The sequence below is a fragment of the Pholis gunnellus genome (assembly GCF_910591455.1).
Source record: "Pholis gunnellus genome assembly, chromosome: 16".
Classification (NCBI taxonomy): Eukaryota; Metazoa; Chordata; class Actinopteri; order Perciformes; family Pholidae; genus Pholis; species Pholis gunnellus.
In genome coordinates this window covers 4205025-4210888 of record NC_136543.1, presented here as the reverse complement: position 1 = coordinate 4210888, position 5864 = coordinate 4205025, and the positions used below count along the sequence as shown (strand labels likewise).

The 5864-nt window shown below is 42.0% G+C and overlaps 1 long non-coding RNA gene across 1 annotated transcript; it reads right to left on the bottom strand.

The window, feature by feature from the left end:
* Window positions 1–4451: 4451 nt before the first annotated feature.
* On the bottom strand, window positions 4452–5153 carry LOC306708084. The gene is made up of 2 exons (XR_013767444.1): window positions 5060–5153; window positions 4452–4758 (listed from the first exon to the last, which is right to left on the bottom strand). It is a non-coding gene; the product is annotated as an uncharacterized lncRNA (long non-coding RNA).
* Window positions 5154–5864: the final 711 nt, after the last annotated feature.

Sequence of the window (5864 nt, the reverse complement as noted above, 5' to 3'; positions counted from 1 at the left end):
CATGGCTATGCCATTTTATAATCATAAATACAAATGATATGTATTGAGTGTCGCAGAGTCATTTATAACAACTTCCCCATGTCAGCATATATCCCTCCAAATCATTGGAAGCATAAATTAAAATGTGGATGTTACACTATTATAATTAGGTTTATTTAGTTACTGCGACTTGTTAAGAGTGTTGGATTGAATATGTACTAGACTTCTTCTATTGCTTTTAATATTAGATTCCTGCAGTCCAAATATACTCATTGGTGTTAAAGTCATAGTTGAACCTGAACATGAACCTAAAGTACAAAAGTATAAAGTATAAGCAATGAAATATACTTAAAATATCAAAAGGTAAAAATACTAGCAGGATGGCCCATTTCAGATGTATGTTTATTATAAAATTGGATTATATTATTGATGCATTAATGTGTACATTACTTTAATTAAGGTTGCATTCTTATTTTTACTATGCATTCTGTATAAACTGCCAGGTGGCTTGTGAATTTCCCTGAGAGACCAATTGAGTCTTTTTTATTCTTTATCCATAAGAATATATCATAGTATATTTGTTGATTACATTTTGTATTTCTGTGTATGTGAAAAGATAATCTGCCAACAAAGCTGATTCTTCTACTGTATGCCTAAAGGAAATGCTGGGCAGTATGTGTTACACAGTACATACGTACACATTGTCATATTAATTGTGTCACAGATCAGACCTTGGCTGAGGCAGCTGCAAGCACTTCACGAAATGTGGACCCATTTCCCATAAACCCTTTTTGCCTCCTACCAAAAAGACGATGTTGCTCATAAAAAGCTGCTGCTTTAGTGTTGTTGTTTTCTCTACTGAGGAAGAAACACCAACGCACACGTTGGAAGTGCATCTTCCTCTGAGAACCTTGTGTACTCTGAAAGCTTTGATTCCATTTGTGTTGGAAGACTTTTCTTCTTTAATCTCGCAGAGTTCCCGCAGCACAGAAGCCGTAAAAAGGCTGCCAATCTTCTCAAAGATGGACTGCTTGTTAATTGTAACATGTAAAATCAATACGGTACTGCTAATGTACTGAATGTAGAATACTGATAAATATTGCATGTATATATACACATGGAATGAATGACATCCAACCTCAGACGGGCGGTGCGTTCTTTATCAACAGCAGAGCACAGAAAAGGCACCGTGAGGATACAGGCTGTGGTGTGAAAGGAAAAAAAGGTGTGAGAGGAAGAGAATTGAAAGAGAAAACGTGAATAAAAAAAAGACGGAGGAAGCCAAACAAAACTCTCACTCGATGAATCTGTCTCGCTGTGTCTAAGTGTGTCACAGCTGGAGATTTACGGCAAAACAAGGACATTTGAAATGAATCCTGAAGTTTTATTTATAGGGCTAAACTCAACGGAAATACACAACAATTCAACAAGATATGTGCATTTCCATGCCGGCATGTATGGGTGAATGTGTGTACTTGTAGTTGGAAAAGCCCCCAAACAGTAAATATAATATCCATTATGGCTTCCAAAGAATTGATTGAGATCACATTTATTTTTTTAACAAGCTTTAACAAAGAAGGGCCGACTGGCCGTATTTATCTGGAAAGAGAAGACACAGCTGACATTTTGCCCTCACTTATTCTTGGCTGAATGAAATGAACTGAGCTCCTTGAGTTGCTTGGACACGCTCACTGTGAGCGGCGAGACTGGAGTTCAGGCACTTTGTCATCTTTGGCAATTTATCTGTAAGGTTGAATGTCTCTGTAGTGGGCGAACAAGTGCTCGGTGCTTTGATCCCAAACACTCTACCAACCTGATGACTTTGCCCCGCCACCAAACACGGCCACACACACACACACACACACTACTCCAGGCTAAAAAAATACATGTGCTGTCTATCAATAACAAATGGAGAGGGCTCTGTCCTACTACAGTTGAGCCACCTCCTAATAACCTCATTATGATGCCACAGCTACGGGTTATTATTTGTTTTGTGTAAAATAACACTGCAACATTTGACTAGTGAAGTAAAATGTTACATGAAGCTCAACACCTATGAGGGCTACAAATACACTAACTGCAGAGTGCAGATACATGAATACGCACATGACGGGATGCTGCGTCATTAACGGACAATGCATATAGTCAAAATTAATGTAATTAACACAATGACAAGAATAAACTCACAACAACCAGTCACATATATGTATATGACAAGAAAGCAGGTAGAATAACATAAAACCCAAATAACACGATGCAACAGGCCTCTGCACATTCCAGCAAAACTGCGGCGCTAAAACAAGCATTCCACCACACACTCAAGGGCACCATTCAGATACTGTTCACATCAGATTGAACAATATTAACCATATCATAAAAACGACACAATAGGAAAATTAACACAGAAGTAAAGCTACTGCAGATGTAAAGCAAAAGCAGTTCACTTACCAAAGCTGCTGTTCACTATTTAAAGACAAAGTCCATCCTCCTTTCTTTCATTACAAAGAGTTCAATGCCACGGTTGTACAGTACATCGGTGCGGTTCAGTTCCAGCAAGAGGTCCTTCTCGATTACCATGGACGCCAGTGGTCGAGCCGCCCCAGTTGTATTTCTTGAATACATTTTAATGCGTTTGAGGGCTGAAAATGTCCGCTCGACAGAGGCAGTAGATATTGGGATTGCCACCACCAAACATGCCAAAACGCTAAAAATGTAATGTCACATAAAAACGTCTTACATATCTTTAAACTTTAACTCCTACTACCACAAAGTTCTGCTGGCTAGTTTCACAACAGTCAGGACCACTGACCAATCAAGCCGCACGTTAATGCTGACGTACTTGTAGGTCAGCTAGGCTCTGGCACGTCAAAGAATACGCCCAACATGTCAAACTAAAAATCTGATTGGTTGAAGACTATGACAATCAACAATGTCGTCCCCATTTACTTAAACTGCACATGGATTCACTTGTAATTCTAAAGGCCTCCGGGCAGATGTGTTTTATCCTAGAGACATAGGGGTGAAATCTGATTGGATAAAAGCTCTACTTAAAACAAGCTGTGCTGGAAGCAGCGCCACTTAGGAAGACAGTAGCCATGCAATGAGATAATAAGCTAATGGGAACAAATATTTAGAATACATGTTAAAATTATAAAATTATAAAATAGCTATAACTTTGTGATTCTGTCTAGGCCAGCAGAGAAGGCTTTTCTGGCCCTGACGGCCCACCACTACATTACCACAACTACATACTCATATTTTTTAAAAACATTAATAATCGCTTTTTTGTGGGCTGCAGAACAAGCTGTGACTGCAACCCAGTTGCCAGAAAAAAGGTTGTCATTGTATAAGTTTCTGTCGACCACGGGATACGTTCAATAATGACGTATCTGACCCAAAAATATGTTTTACACAACAACGTAACGCAACAACGTAACGCAACAACGTAACGCAACAACGTAGCAGAAAGGAACAACGTAACAACTAAAATAGCGTAAATAAAAAACAACCACCTCAACAGTCTTTCTCAAGAGTTTGTGGGTTGCTATCCAGATACCCAAAATGTTGCTCCCTTTAAAGTAATGTGAGATTTCTCATCTCTGCCAGTAAAGTAAAGTTGCAGCAAGTTTGCAATGTGCAGACCTGTTTAGAACCAAATGAAGGCACAAATGCTTAATGAAGGTGTGGATGGCACAGCTAATGAATTTGGGCCTCAGTCTCTTAAAAGGTAATGGCTTACTCATCAAATTTTAAGCCCTCATTCTCCATGTGTGATGCAAGCTTGTGCCCAGATTTACCAAAGTCACACAACCCCTCTAAGATCTATTAAGTTATTTCCAATATTTAAAAAAATTATTATTATTAATGGGTGTGTCTGTTCGTGTCTTTTTCCCAGTTTCGCTGTAGCCTTCGATTTTATGGGTTTCATGGAAGGATGTTTCTATGACTCACATGACATGTGTAACCTTTACAGGGCAGAGTGACTTTGTCAGAGACTAGGATGACAAAACTACCAAAAATCAACCCTTCAGGAAGAGGGATCCTCCTGCAGGAGGCAAATAAATATATCCATCCATCCATTTTCCTTATCCGGGGTCGGGTCGCGGTGGCAGCAGGCCAAGCAGGCTGACCCAGACTTCCCTCTCGCCCGCAACATTTTCCAGCTCATACTGGGGGATCCCGAGGCGTTCCCAGGCCAGCTGGGAGATATAATCCCTCCAGCGTGTTCTGGGTCTTCCCCGGGGTCTCCTCCCAGTTGGACGTGCCCGGAAAACCTCCAGTGGGAGGCGTCCAGGAGGCATCCTAATCAGATGCCCGAACCACCTCAGCTGACTCCTTTCGATGCGAATGTAACATGTGCTTCTTCTTTTAAGGTATAAAAGGAATTTAAGGACCAGTTGTAAACAGTTATAGATTCTAGGTTTGTCTACGGAGCCCAATGCTCGCTAAAGGAACCACCACTGAGTCACAGATAAGTTTGACTAAGAGTTGTATTGTGATTATATTCCAAACAAAAATTAATTACATACAAAAAAAATAAACATTTCAGAAAGGTCAGTTCAGTTCATTTTCCATATAGTTCATAGAGTCTCCGTTCAGGTTGTTTCTCATATTGTTCTCCGTTCAGTTAGTTTCTCATATAGTTCATCGAATCAGTTTAGTTTGTTCCTACCACACCTCTTGTGGGAAGGAAAAGGAATTGTGGTCCAAAGGAATCTCCATTTGTAGCTCGCCATCCAAACCTTTACGTGCTCCGGAACTCTGTCACAAAAACCTGACCTAAAAGGCCACAAGGAATGATAAATGAACATGAACTTTTAAAGGATAAATACAAATATCTGTCATGTTGAAAATCATATTAAGACATCAGTCACTTAATTATCAACAGGTTTTAACAACTGCACAGAATGAATTGAATTGCTTAAACAAAAAGAAACCCAAAATAATTACAGGGCTAAAATAAACAAACCTCCATAATCAAATATTAACCCAGCTATGCTAAGCGCTAAGCGCTAAGCTAGCGGGAGCTAGCTAAATGTTAAGCCAGCTGGAGATTACATTTAGTCTTTGTTCTACTCACCGCTGACTGCAGATTTAGTGCGCAAACCCACACGGTCTAGTTACGACACCGATCGTAGCCGCTGCTGCTCAGATGCCGTCCGGCTGAACCAAAGGTAAACAGGAAGTGACCTAATATTGACCCGGATATTTATGGCAGCTGGCGGTCCGTGATTGGCTACGTAATTAAAAATAGTTTCTGGATCAGAGGGTTACACGAAGGAGTAGCGGCTCGACTCCAAGTTCCCTCCTGATGTCCGAGCTCCTTACCCTATCTCTAAGGCTGAGCCCGGCCACCCTACGGAGGAAACTCATTTCGGCCGCTTGTACCCGCGACCTTGTCCTTTCGGTCACGACCCAGAGTTCGTGACCATAGGTGAGGGTAGGAACGTAGACCGACCAGTAAATTGAGAGCTTTGCCTTCCGGCTCAGCTCTCTCTTCACCAAGACGGTCCGGTGCAGCGCCTGCTTTACTGCTGCAGCCGCACCGATCCGCCTGTCGATCTCCCGCTCCATCTTACCCTCACTCGTGAACAAGACGACCGCAGTAGGAGCTGTGTCCGCATTCTCGGCAATAAGTCAGACACGTTCCCGGTGGGTGTTGGCCTCCGCCAGGGCTGCCCTTTGTCACCGGTCCTGTTCGTGACTTTCATGGACAGGATTTCTAGGCGCAGCCGGGGGGTGGAGAACGTCAGGTTCGGGGGTCTCGGGATCACCTCTCTGCTATCTGCAGACGATGTGGTCCTGTTGGCCTCTTCGGATCGTGACCTCCAGCATTCATTGGGGCGGTTTGCAGCTGAGTGTGAAGCGGCGGGGGTGAGAGTTAG